This window comes from Suricata suricatta, chromosome 4, assembly GCF_006229205.1.
Source record: "Suricata suricatta isolate VVHF042 chromosome 4, meerkat_22Aug2017_6uvM2_HiC, whole genome shotgun sequence".
Classification (NCBI taxonomy): domain Eukaryota; kingdom Metazoa; phylum Chordata; class Mammalia; order Carnivora; family Herpestidae; genus Suricata; species Suricata suricatta.
This window is the reverse complement of record NC_043703.1, coordinates 97,352,918-97,366,182: the sequence shown is the minus strand read 5'-3', so window position 1 is coordinate 97,366,182 and position 13,265 is coordinate 97,352,918. Positions and strand designations below refer to the sequence as shown.

The window sequence follows — 13,265 nt, the reverse complement described above, 5'->3', positions numbered from 1 at the left end:
AACCGGAAGCAGTCTCCAGGCTCTGAGCTAGCTGTCAGCACAGAGCCTGACACGGGGCTCAAACCCACGAACGTGAGATCTGACCTGAGCCGAAGTTGGAGGCTTAACCGACTGAGCCACCCAGGCACCCCACTTCTGGAAGTATTTCTGATACCATCACACTGTCATTGGGGCATGTTTATATCAGGGCCTTTCAAATATGCCTCACGTCACATCTTGCTGACACTTATTGATTTTCCCTATTTTCAAAGAAGGCCTTTCTCTATGATTCACAAGAAGTCAGTGATCAGTCATATTGATTTTGTTGTTGTTGTTGTTAAGAAGATCATATTGTATGCAGCTCAGTCTACTTTGTTCTAACTTTCTGTTTACAGAAAGAAACAAGGATTTATTAATGGTCTTCAAATATCATGTCCTATCTAAATTATAACCAAAATATGACTTCTCTAAAATGAGATTAGGCCACTTAATGTTCTTTCTAAACACTACCACACAGCTAGTGGCTCTTTAAGTAAAAATTGAAATTCTTTATTGTATTGTTAGTGGATTCCTAGAAAAGAAAAGAAAAAGTCTAATCTCTGTATATCTATTGTCACTCAACATTCAGAGGCCCTGAATGAAATAAAAGTAATTTATAGACTAAACCAAACCTCAACAATAAGATGAGGTGAGAAAATAAAGTACCATATTCAGGTTTAGTCTAAATTATTATTATTAAAGAAACGCCATTAACAGTAGTCAAGATAACATTTTATCTGTCTGTAATACATAGGCTTATGGTTAGTTAAATTCTCTTAAGTCTTATAGAATGGGTCATTTGGCTTCATCTGAATGAAATCTGAAATGTTTGCTTGTATTCACTGTACTTAGTTATTTACCTCACAAAAACCATTATTTAATACAAAGCTTGATTTCTGCCTGTCCTTTTGAAAGCAGCATGAAACATGGTAATAGTTCCATATTAAATTACAGCATATTGCCCCTCAACAGAAGTTTTCATTAAAGAATCTCGAATCTGTCACCAATAATAATTAAGTAGAAATACCAAATATGATCTGAGAGGACTTGGTGGGTATTTCCAATTGCTGCACTTCAGTGGGAGGAAATTAAATGGCTGCCAGAGGCTATTCTATGACTCCATTGGGAAGATAAAGAACCCAAGAATTCTGGTCTTCATCCATATTGAGGGGAAAAAAATCAAAACAAAACAATGGGGCAGAAGAAAAGCCTCAGGGAACATGTCTAAAACTAATGGAAATACATGTGAAAAATAATAATTGAGGCACAGGCTGTTACTCTTCTTAGATGAAGCCAAAGTGCCATTTTTTAGGTAGCATGCTGAGAAATTAAAGTAAGAGTTTATGTATTTGTAAATGGATAATCCTTTTCATTCTCACTTAAGCATTGTTTTATGTGACTCAAAAGGAGAATGACATAAAGGCACGTAGGTGAGGATATTCGGATGAAGAATTTGTTCTGTACATATGTATCTCTGTAATGGCTATGAATTTTGTCCCTCAGTCTCAAGTGTGCAAGAGATGACACATTTATTTATTTTCTTTAAATCAAAGTAGCTCCAGCTATAAGCCTCTTTCTTGCTACAATAGAGGAAAATTTCTTCTCAGGAATTAACTGAAAAGCTAGTCCCTTCCTTATATTGCCCCCAAACCAAAGAGGCCTAAGTAGTGCTTGACAAAAGAAAGAAGGAGGGCACCTGGGTGGCTCAGTTGGTTGAGCATCCAACTCTTGGTTTTGGCTCAGGTCTTGATCTCACAGTTCGTCGGTTTGAGCCCTGTGTCAGGCTCCATGCTGGCAGTGTGAAGCCTGCTTAGGATTCTCTCTCCCTCTCTCTTTGCCCCTCCCCCACTTTCTCTTCTCTCTCTCTCATTCAAAATAAATAAATAAACTTTTTTTTTAATTAGAAAAAAAGAAAGAAGGGGCTTTAGACTTCAGTCATCACAGTCACCACTAATCACTGTACTGTTTGAGCCAAAATAGCTTCTAGATATTCCACAACTGGACTGTTAGTATTTTCTGCTCCATATATAGACATCCTTACTGGGTTTGTGTACCTAGGTCTACAATTATGCCATTTTCCTCTGAGCTTCAGTCACCTCTGTGGGACTCTTACAGAGAAATGGGAAGCCCCTACTAAGGCAACTTCTAGGGTCTTGGTCATTTTTCTAGGCTCAGGGAGTTTTCAGTTCACTCTCTTTCAAATTACATGGCTCACCTCTCCTTCATTACTGACAGGAAGGCAGGATGCCTCTAAGTATTGTCTTTTTTTTTAAATTTTTAAACCTTTATTTATTTATTTTGAGAGAGAGAGAAAGGAAGAAGAGAGAGGGAGAGAAAAAATTCCAAGCAGACTTGACACTGTCAGCACAGGGCCTGAAGCAGGGCGTGAACTCACACACTGTGAGGTCATGACCTGAGCCAAATCCAGGAGCCAGTCATTTAATCAAATGAGCCGCCCAGTCACCCCTGAGTGTCTTCTAATTTTGATCCCTGAATAACAGCTTTCCCTTGAGGCAGGAAAATCCAAATGTCTGGCCACCTGTGTTGGATTGAGGCTATGAGGGTAAGGAGACAGGCTGGAAAGAATACTAAGGGTAGAAAAAAAAGAAGACATTAATACGCCAATAATTGAATCTTTTAAATAGGCATGCATAGAGCATCTGCCTTCTAAAGATATGTATTGTTTGCATAACAATGTAGTTTTTTCTTGGAGGGAACATTATGCAGATGAACTATATATTCCACAAGATTGTCCCACTTTGCTCAGATACAGGAAGAGTGTCGAATTATTCACATCAGCAGTGTGATACTATTGAATCACTAACAAAGGCTCATTACTAAGTCATTCAAAACTCTGTGGACGGAAGTGCATCTGATATATCATCCCTTTTCAATGTCATAAGGAACTAAAGCCTTTAGTTTCTATGAAGTTTGGGTGGTCTCACCTATAGAGCAACAATAAGATACTTTTTCAACAGATGAACCCAAAGATATCTTGATTTAATCTCAGCATTCCAATGCAATATTCAAGTAAAGGGATGAATGGAGATTGGCCAACTGCAGAGAGTAGCACTGTGATCAGGACACTTCTCCGAAGTTATTTCAAGTTTTACTTCAGAGGTCTTGAATTTCACAAAGCCTGGAAATAGAGAACCCAAATTACAATTTATGAAATATTTTTTGCCTCTATTTGCTTATCAGTAAAATGGAGATAAAATTGCAGGTAGATCACAGGATTATTGTCAGGATTGTATGCGTTAATACATATAAAGAATTTAAAACAGACCTAGGTCAAAAGGGTCTTCAATAAATCTTTGTTGTTTATTATGTTATCATTATATTTGTCATTATTGCCTTAATAATTATGGTGAACATAGTGAGATTATTTTATATGTTGGGCATGCTAGGTGAGAATGCATGTGTGCCTCAGGTTCCATACTCTAACATGAACGACCTGGAGAGCATACCTTATCACTGAGCATATAAAATAGCAACATGGCATAGTGGGTTACAATGAGTCCTAAATTTGTTCTTCCATAGATGAACCTCCTTTTGCATTCAAAATATCCAAGAACAACACTCAAATACAATTCAGTCTGTTGTTTTTAGTTGAATTGAGAATTTTGGATCATAGATGAATAAAAGTTGAACATTAACCAATGGAAGATTGAGACTATTTCTTTTAGAGCAGAATCAAATTAAGCATAAAAGAATGAATTAAATATTAGTTCAAAGTTGTAAGGTAACCTAGCAGATGTGCAGATAAACTATTTTGTTCCATTTCAGCTACTGGCAGAATCAGGAGTGAAATTCTATGTTGCACTTCACCCCTGTCTCCATAGGACTTACACTCTTATAACTGCCAGACCAGGGGTTGACAAACTTGTTAACTAAAGAGTAAGATAGTAAACATTTTCAGCTCTGCCAGCTGAAACAACTTTGCACTCAACTCTGCCAATGTAGCACAAAAACTTCTATAGACAATATGTAAATGAATGCATTTAGCTGTGGCACAATAAAACTCCATTTATAGACACTGAAATTTGAATTTCTCATTGTCATCTGTCACAAATATTATCTTTCTTTTGATTTATTTCAACCTAAATAGCTAAAAACCAACTGCCAACCTCTTCTCTAGACCATGGACTATTTATATGATAAAAAACTTAGTTACAGTTTGTAAGCAAGCAAAATCTCTTATGTGGGAGAACCCATGAAATAAATACTTCTCAGGAGGCTCTCAATGAAGCAGTTGTACTTGAAGATCCCTCTTCAAAGCAGTCTGTTCTCCTTAATTTGCTGAAAATCAGCATAAAGAAACTCAATTGTTTAGCACACTCTAAATTCATGGTGACACAAACATTTGTATTAAAAAAGTCAACTACCTAATCAAGCAATTTTTCCACCTTGCTCTCATTAACTGGCCTTCTAAATGACAGGGTTTCCTATTCTGAGTGTTCATTTAACATCTGAAAATTGATTGCTCATTATTGTGATTAACACATTATTATAAGTAAATGATGCATCAGTGTGTTGGCAATCTGAACAGTTTCTGAGCAGATGGAAGATAAATATAGGTGATGTATCTTTCTTTTTCTCAATTTAAGCTTCTGAACTTACCTAATACAGTCTAAATTGGCTAGCTTTTACATTGTGGTTTGTAATTTCCCCTTGGGTATAGCCAACTTAAAATACTAACATTACAATATTTTAAATAGACTTGAAAAGAAAAAAAACGATCATGAGAAATATATCCATTCAGACCCAGAATAATTACCATAGTTCTACCGGGCATGAACCTATGTAAGTGAGTGACATGCAACTTAGTCATTAACATTATGCCATTATATAAAAGGCCAGGAACACAGATTGTTCCCATGTGAAATGTAAAATGTCTCATGATTCCTGAAAACATAGTCTATACATGATCTTAACCCATACTGTTGCAAATGAGACCAATGAAAAATACACACACACACACACACACACACACACACACACACACAGAGAAAGTTGTACATAGGACTTACTATACCTAAATCCCATGATTTGGTAAAAATTGCAAAGTTCATACTACAATGTAGTGAATAGACACCTTTCTTACATAAATATGAAGATTTCAGCAGTTGAACTCAATTCTATGTATGAACAATTTCATTCTTTAACTTAGAAGTTTACTTATCTAAGAAGTTAATACTCTCCAAAATATCAATCCCTGATTTAAAAAAAAAATCATCAACCATGTGTCTTGTCACCTCAACTGTTATTAAGAACAGTCAAGATTTTATTTGGTTTCTTCTGTGCTCATTGGATTCTGTACCTATCACATTATTTAATTGGTACTATGTTTGAAAAAGAAAGCAAAGAGAATGTCTACTATATGACAGATATGGACCTAAGTCATATGCATTTTATTTCATTAAATCGTCACAACCACTGTTTAGCGTAAATACTCTTAGCCCTACGTCATATATCCATAAGAAACCATGGCCCCAGATGATTCAATACCTGGCTAAAATTTACCAAAAACAGTGGCAGGGCTGTAGCTGAAACTCAATACTCTTTGTCCTCTGACACTGTAAGCTCTATGGGAACAGAGACCATCTCTGTCATTGTCTTGCTCTGTGACCAAGGTAAATTACAGTAAATATGTGTTAAGTGATGAATAATATATATATCTCTCTTTCTATTTGGCACAATGTTTTCCCCCAAAAAGACTTAAAACGTCTTTCTCTAAAAAGTATGATTTCAAAAGAGAGAGTATGTTATAATTTATCTGCTAGGTTGAACCTTTTAATCAAGGGTGGCTTGGTGAGATTTAGGAAAATACAGGTACTTGTAGGGCAAAAAAAGATACTATATCTCATGTTTCTTCACTTAGAGAATCATATGTAATTTTGTTTCCAATATAGCAATGACTTTTTGACTATAATAACATAAATATGTAATGTGTTTTCAGTGTTTACTATATGCTGAAACTTTTTAAAATACCTTAGGTTCATTTATGTGAATCACATACTGTAAGTTTGTATTTAAAAAATGGCTGTAATGTAATTTCTTATTATATATAGAAATTACAACTTTTTTACTTTTTTGTGAAGAATATAGAAACTGGCACTTCTGAGATTATGAGTCCCTCTTGCTCTTCTGCTTGTTTCTGTAGTCACTCTTTTAACACAGAAAAGAGACTTTTTGGATGCCTGTTAATTCCACTCATTGTATTGTTCTCCTCATGTGCCAGACTGTGCAGTTAAGTCATTCTGGTTAGCAATGACTTCAGTGACATTTCATTTGACATCTCTATACTTTCTTCCCAATACGCTGCCATTTTTTATTATCTTTTGTTTATAACACTTCCATGTGTTTATCATCCTTGTGGTAGGACTCAGAACCAACCATATTTATTTAGCAAGTAAAATTATCTCTAACATTGTATGAAATGTGGTGCTAACATTCCAACATATTAGTTTATTGTGACTTCTCAAAATTCAATTATTGTAACAGAAAAGTAAGAAATACAATCTGTTTGTTTAATCTTTGCAAAAAAATACTTAATATCAATAATGTGCACCATGTACAGGTCAGTTTGGGGAGCCATCAAAAAGAGATATTTTAGGAGCACCTGAGTGGTTTATTTGGTAAAGAATCTGACTCTGGATTTCAGCTCAGGTCATGATCTCATGGTGCATGGGTTCAAGCCCCACATTGGGCTCTGCTCTGACAGTGTGCTTGGGATTCTCTCTCTCCTTCTCTCCCTTCCCCTTCTGTATGTGCTTGTGCTTGCTCTCTCTCAAAATAATAAATAAACTTAGAAAAAATTATTTTGTTAGCATGTCAGGTTATCGCTTTGCAAAGAAATTAAAGTGATCTATTGCATAGACTTAAAGACTTTTTATAACATCAAAAAGGAATCTAAAACAGAAAAAAAGGATAATACATGAAGCCATAAGGAATATTAGGTAATATTTTTCAGTTTTATTTTTTTCTGACCAGTATTTGACAATCTTCACCCAGCAGTCACTCTTCCTTTGAATCATCCTTCCATTCTGAAATAACTCTACCATCTCTCCAACTCATTGTTCTGATGTTAAAGTGTTACTGGAACATCTAACTTCTATCACAAAAAAATTATTTGAGATCCCACTCTATACCAGAGATTTGGAGCCATTTTCTCTCTGTCTCTGTCACCATTTGTTCTTTATCCTGTCTTTTCCTCTATTTAGATTCCTTGCTAACCCCTAGAAAAGCACCTTGCAACAACTCTATTTGCTTTCTAACCTACCTAGAAATACAATTTGACAACCAGGCCGAGGAGTTTTCTCTGTTCCATAGATTTATTTATTTCTTTGAGAGAGAGAAAGAGAGAGAGAGAGAGAGAGAGAGAGAGAGAGAGAGAGAAGGAAAGACTGTTTTTCTATTCCATTTTCATTTTCATCCCAAAAAACTGATTCTGGTGTAAGTTTTTATCTTTTTAAATTGTTTTTATATTTTATGTACAACATTGTACATAGGTTACAATGTTTACATTTACTATCTCATTTACACACAGATCTCCATAATTCTACAACATCCTCAAGACAAAGTTAGAGAAAAAGCACTGAGTGTGTACGTATTGGCTGAGGGAGACCTGAAAACAACACATCTCAGAGAAATACCTTGGTTCGTTATATAAAGAGTTTTACATCCTGTCTCTCCATTCAAGGTAGAAATATGCAGAATACTAATTAATTTATGGCTTACAGTTCCTTGGACACTTCTAGAAAACTAAAGGAAATGAAAAAATAAAAGCTGCCTACATATAAATCTTAAGTGTAGTTTCTAGAGCAAATAAAATGACCAACATTTCCTAAACCAGGTATAGTTAGACTATAGACCTCAATTAAATAAAAAACCCTTTCTGATTTATGTTTTGAAGCAAGACAAACTATGATAAAATCATCATGCTTTGATCAAAGTTAACCAAGAAAAAAATGTTACCCTTGAGGTCAGTGATAATATTATTATAAATTATATTGATGTAATAGTCAAAATAATCCAATGTTCTAAAATTTATAAAACATTAAAAGCTAGTAGTATAATGTATATAGGGTTCTAAAATTAACATATAAATATTAATTAGAATTTAAATTATTATTGTAATGGCAAAACAGAATAGGCCCATTTCCGATGAAGCTATGAGGTTCTGAATCCTGTCTTTGGCCATGTTTTTCGGCTTTATTCAAGCTAGTTTATGATGTCCTGGTAAGCCTTTCTGTGTATCTTTTGAAAAATACCCATCATTTAAAGAACTAAACAAAGACAAGAATGTTCAATAGGTTTATTATGTTGGATGTCTTTATCTAATGTGACTGGCATCCTTATGAGAAGAGGAAAAGAGAAACACATAGAGAGAAAGCCACATAACAGTGGAGGAGGGATTAGAGCATTAAGGATTGCTAGTATCAAAGAAACTAAGAGAAAGGCATGGGATGGATTCTAGAGTCTTCAGGATAACATGTTTTTTCCTGAAAACTTGATTTTAGACTTCTAGCCTCTGGAACAAGAAGAAAATAAAATTCTTTAAGTAACTTTGCTATTACAATCCTAGGAACCTAAGGCAGCACAAGGCAGAACTGAGAATACTTCAAAGAGATTAAGCTAAAAGGCTTACTATGGCTGAAACTATCCTAATTCTTTCAAACAACTTTTTTCCTATCATAAGCAAGTTTAAAATTTTGTAGCTACTACTATATTTGTTTGTTTGTTTTGTTACCTGCATCCAAAAGTATCCCAACTACTACATTTCTTTTCTTGTCACCATCTATATTCTTGTCAAGCAAGAAGTTTAAGCACTCTAGGGTTTATAGGTGTCTGATTGGCTTTCCCAATGTTTTTGAAAGTAAAAACCTAGACCTAATGCTTAGATATCACATCCTTATGGTATTGGTCAGGGTTCTCCAGAGAAAAAGAACTAATAGAAGATATAAATATATGAATATATAATACACACACACAGACTTATTATAGGAATTAGCTTGCCTGGTTAGGAAGGCCAAGAAGTCCCATCATCTGCCTTCTACAAGCTGGAGAACTAGGAATGCTGGTGATGTGATTTTTGTCTGAGCCTAAAAGCCTGAAAATCAGAAGGAAGGCATTGGTGTAAGTCCCGGCCCAAATTCAAAGGCATGAGAACCAGGGACACCTGAAGTTCAAAGCCAGGAGAAGATGGATGTCCCAGTTGAAACAAAGAGAGTGAATTCATCCTGTCTCCTATCTTTTTATTCCTTCAGGCCTTCAATGTATTAAATGAGGCCTGCTTACATCAGTAAGAGTGATCTTCTTTATTTGGTCTGCTAATTCAAATTTGAATCTCTTCATTGATACCATCACAGACACATTGAGAAATTATATTTTACCAGCTATCTGGGTATCCCTTAGCCTTGTCAAATTGAAACATAGAAACAACATCCACTTTTTGTGTCTGCAGCTCAGTATCAAACATAATAGAGGAGGAGTAGATAAAAATAATATGAAGAATAAAAGACTATTTGTTGTCTTCTGCCAGATATTTACATTGCCATAGTGAGCAAGATTGTTCATGGATTTTAATGGTGTAGGAAGGAAGGTATGTATGTTTCCTGGAGATGATAGATAGATAGATATTTTATAATGCATTCATAAAGTCAGTTTCACTTTAAAATGGTAGTTGGCGGGACACCTGGGGAGCTCAGTCAGTTTAAGCATCCAATTTCAGCTCAGGTCATGATCTCACGATTCCTGAGTTTGAGGACAGAGTAGGGTTTTGTGATGACATATCATAGCCTGGATCTTCAGATTCTGTGTCTCCCTTTCTCTCTGCCCCTCCCCTACTCATGCTCCATCTCTCTCTATCTCTGAAAACTGAATAGATGTTTTAAAAAATTTAAATAAAATAATAAAATAAAATAGTACTTAAATCCATTGTAGTAGAGTGAATTTTTTTCATGATCTTAAATTCTATAGTGTATATGAATGAGAATCATAGGTATTTAGACAAAAACATAGAACATTTTATTACTCTTCTTCTTTACATAATATGCACTCAAAATGGAATAGAAAAAATATTCTTCCTAGTAGGAAATTATAGTCTATTTCAAAGGATTATTATTGCTATTTTGCTATCTTAAGCAGCACTTGAAAATTGCTGTCATTCACTAATTCATTCATTTATTCATTACCAAAAAAAAAAATAGGTTAGAGCTAAAGAAAACAAGTTCACAAATGAATAAATACTAATCCCTCTAAGTTAATGAATATTTCCACAAAACATCTATATCAGAATGTAAAAGCCCCTCACCCACCTACCCTGTCTGCACTCTCTCAAATTCAATCCTCTAAAATGGGATTTACCTTCCCAATCACTCTGGCCAATTATGATTAATTTATAAAGTTACATGGCCTCATTAATCATTATAATCACTCAACTTAGATCCATAAGAATGTAATTTAATGTAAAAATGCAATTTGGTCAAGAAATTGAATTGAAAATGAATCCCAACTGAATGGTGAATTAATTTTAGTTGCAAACTGTAGAGAACAAATTGATTAAAACAACAACAACAGTCTACCACTTTAATGCTAAATGATGTAACTGGTTAAAACATGGAGCATCCTTTTTATGTCCCATTGGTGCAGGCTGACTGCATCCTATGTTATAAAGGGGGTTCTACAGGATCAGCCAAGATGGTCTTTGACTTCTTGCAGATAGAAATCAAACACAAACTGAGAGGAAGTAAGGGCAGAGTTTATTGAATAGCCGAAGTGATAGAGTATAGCAGATGGAAAGTCTGAGAAACTCAGAAAGGAAAGGAGAGAAGATCTCATCTTTGGTTAGAGTTGGGGGTTTTTATTGAGGACATTGGTCTGGTTGGCATGTCCTCTCAGCTTCTTGGAACTGGTCCAAACAAGATGAGTGCTCAGGTATCCTTGATAAATCATTTATGCCCTGGAGCCAGGAGTCTTAGTGTGGAGGCGTCCAGAGTCAGTGGTCTTTGGAAATGCACGTGATGACCTCACCTGGTCACCCCTTAGATGTTACTTATTGTGCTAGAAGACTCCAGAGAAATTATTAACTCTTTGACCTATAGAAGAAGGACATGCATTAAGGCATGTATAAAGTAGAAGTGAAGGTCCTAACAAGAATAAAGTTAGCAAAAAAGCAGTCTTTCATGGGACCCCCTCAGTTTCCTAGTCTCAATGTTAGAGGGCCAAGAAAGCACTTAAATACCCTTGCCCTTCATGTATTGTGAAGAATTTATTAAAGTTCAGACACTAGGAGAAATATACTTTTTTCCCCTTCCTTAATATTTTAAGTGTGTGCAAGATACTAATTATGACAATTTTATGACTACTAATTATTATCAGCTCTGCTATTATCTTACAACTCTGGATTATGAAAAAATAGAAAGTATATACTTATTTTATTTTATCTTATTTTAAATATCTTAATTGCCAAAGTGAGTAAGAAAAAATGTACTTTTAAAATATTTTTTCTAATGTTTTTATTTATTTTTGAGAGAGAGAGAGAGACAGTGAGAGCAGGGGAAGGTCAGAGAGAAAGGGAGACACAGAATCCGAAGCAGGTTCCAGGCTCTAGGCTCTGAGCTAGCTGTCAGCCCAGAGCCCAAGGTGGGCTCAAACCCATGAACCACAAGATCATAACCTGAACCGAAGCCGGACGTTCAACTGACTGAGCCACCCAGGCACCTCCCAAAAATGTAGTTTTTAGTTCACTGTCATTCCTAATTGATACTTGAAGCCATGTAATTCTAAATAATAAATAATTTAATGTTGAATAAAATGTCAGTTATCCTAAATAGTGGATAAGGTGAGGGCTTCAAAAACAAATCACCTTATGGTAGAGATATTTCCACTTCTAACGAAGTAAAACTGGCTAACTCAGAGACATGGGGGTGAACTAAAAGCTCTAGATGTATAATTTGCTTCAAAGAGTTCTCATCAAAAGAGAGACACTAAGCAAACTAAACTCTCTGTACTTCTGTTACCCAAAACTGGGTTCACCTTTTGGGGAATGTCAAGCCAAAAGACACCACAAGGGTGGTTCAGTCAGTTGAACCTCTGACTCTTAGTTTTGGCTCAGGTCATGGTCTCATGGTTGTGGTATGAAACCCTACATTAGGCTCCATGCTGACCATACAGCCTGCATTAGATTCTCTCTCTTTCCTTCTACCCCTGTCGGAGCTCCCACTCTCTCTCTAAAGTAAAAATAAATAAATTAATAATAATAATAACATTTTTAAAAAGGACACTGCTGAACAGAACAATAGGAAAAGGATGGGTTTTATTTGCAACCAATAAGGGAGAACACTGGGGATCTTTTCCAAAACACTATCCCCCCAAACAAAATTGGGAACTTTTGAAGCTAAGGGTACATACATATTATTAAGAGGCCTGTGCAATGGGGAACTGAGGCAAAAGTCATCTTAAGATGATGGAGTCCAGGTCCGAATCACAAAGGCCAGCAATGGTCAGGATCATCAGTTCTCTGGCTTCCTGTGGCTTAGTATCTGAGGCTCAAAGGGGTTTATAGCTTGTAATGGTAACTCGAGAATGGTGTTAGCAGGTTAGTCTTTATTTTGAGTATGTTTTGGCTATTTCCTGGCCACATAGTGGCTATTTTTTCGTAGCCTCATTTCACAAGAGAGTTGGGGGCCTAAAATGACTTTTCTTATGTCATGAGAGCTATATTTTTCTTTTATCCAGGGACCTCTACCTCTTTCTGCTTGCACTACTCCATCTCAATATTATTATGAAGATTAAATCAAGTTCAAGTACACATCCTGGACTATTTGGAAGGATGTCTTAGCTTGGGCTGCTATAACAAAAACACCACAGTGAGAAGCTTAAACAACCAAAGTTTATTTCTCACTTTTCTAGAAGCTGGGAAATATAAGATTAAGGGGCCAGCATTGTCACGTTTTTGTGAGGACACTTTTTCCAGTTTGCAGATGGCTATAGTCTTGCTGTGTCCTAAGGTAGAGAAAGAGAGAGCGAGCGAGCATCATTTCATGTGCATGTTGGCCATCTGGATGTATCGTTGGAGAAGTGTCTGTTCAGGTCTTCTTCCCATTTCTTCACTGGTTTTTTTGATTTTGGGGTATGGAGTTTAATGAGTTCCTTGTAGATTTTGAATACTAGCCCTTTATCTGATATGCCATTTGCCACCATCTTTTCCCATTCTGTCGGTTGCCTATTAGTTTTTTTTTTTT

At 35.7% G+C, this 13,265-nt stretch overlaps 1 long non-coding RNA gene across 1 annotated transcript in view; it reads right to left on the bottom strand.

The window, feature by feature from the left end:
* Nucleotides 1–2,997: 2,997 nt before the first annotated feature.
* The window catches only part of LOC115288988, a 17,836-nt gene continuing 7,568 nt past the window's right edge, over nucleotides 2,998–13,265 (bottom strand). The window contains exon 2 of the long non-coding RNA XR_003907312.1: nucleotides 2,998–3,157. This is a non-coding gene — a long non-coding RNA (uncharacterized LOC115288988). The remainder of the gene's footprint in view (nucleotides 3,158–13,265) is intronic.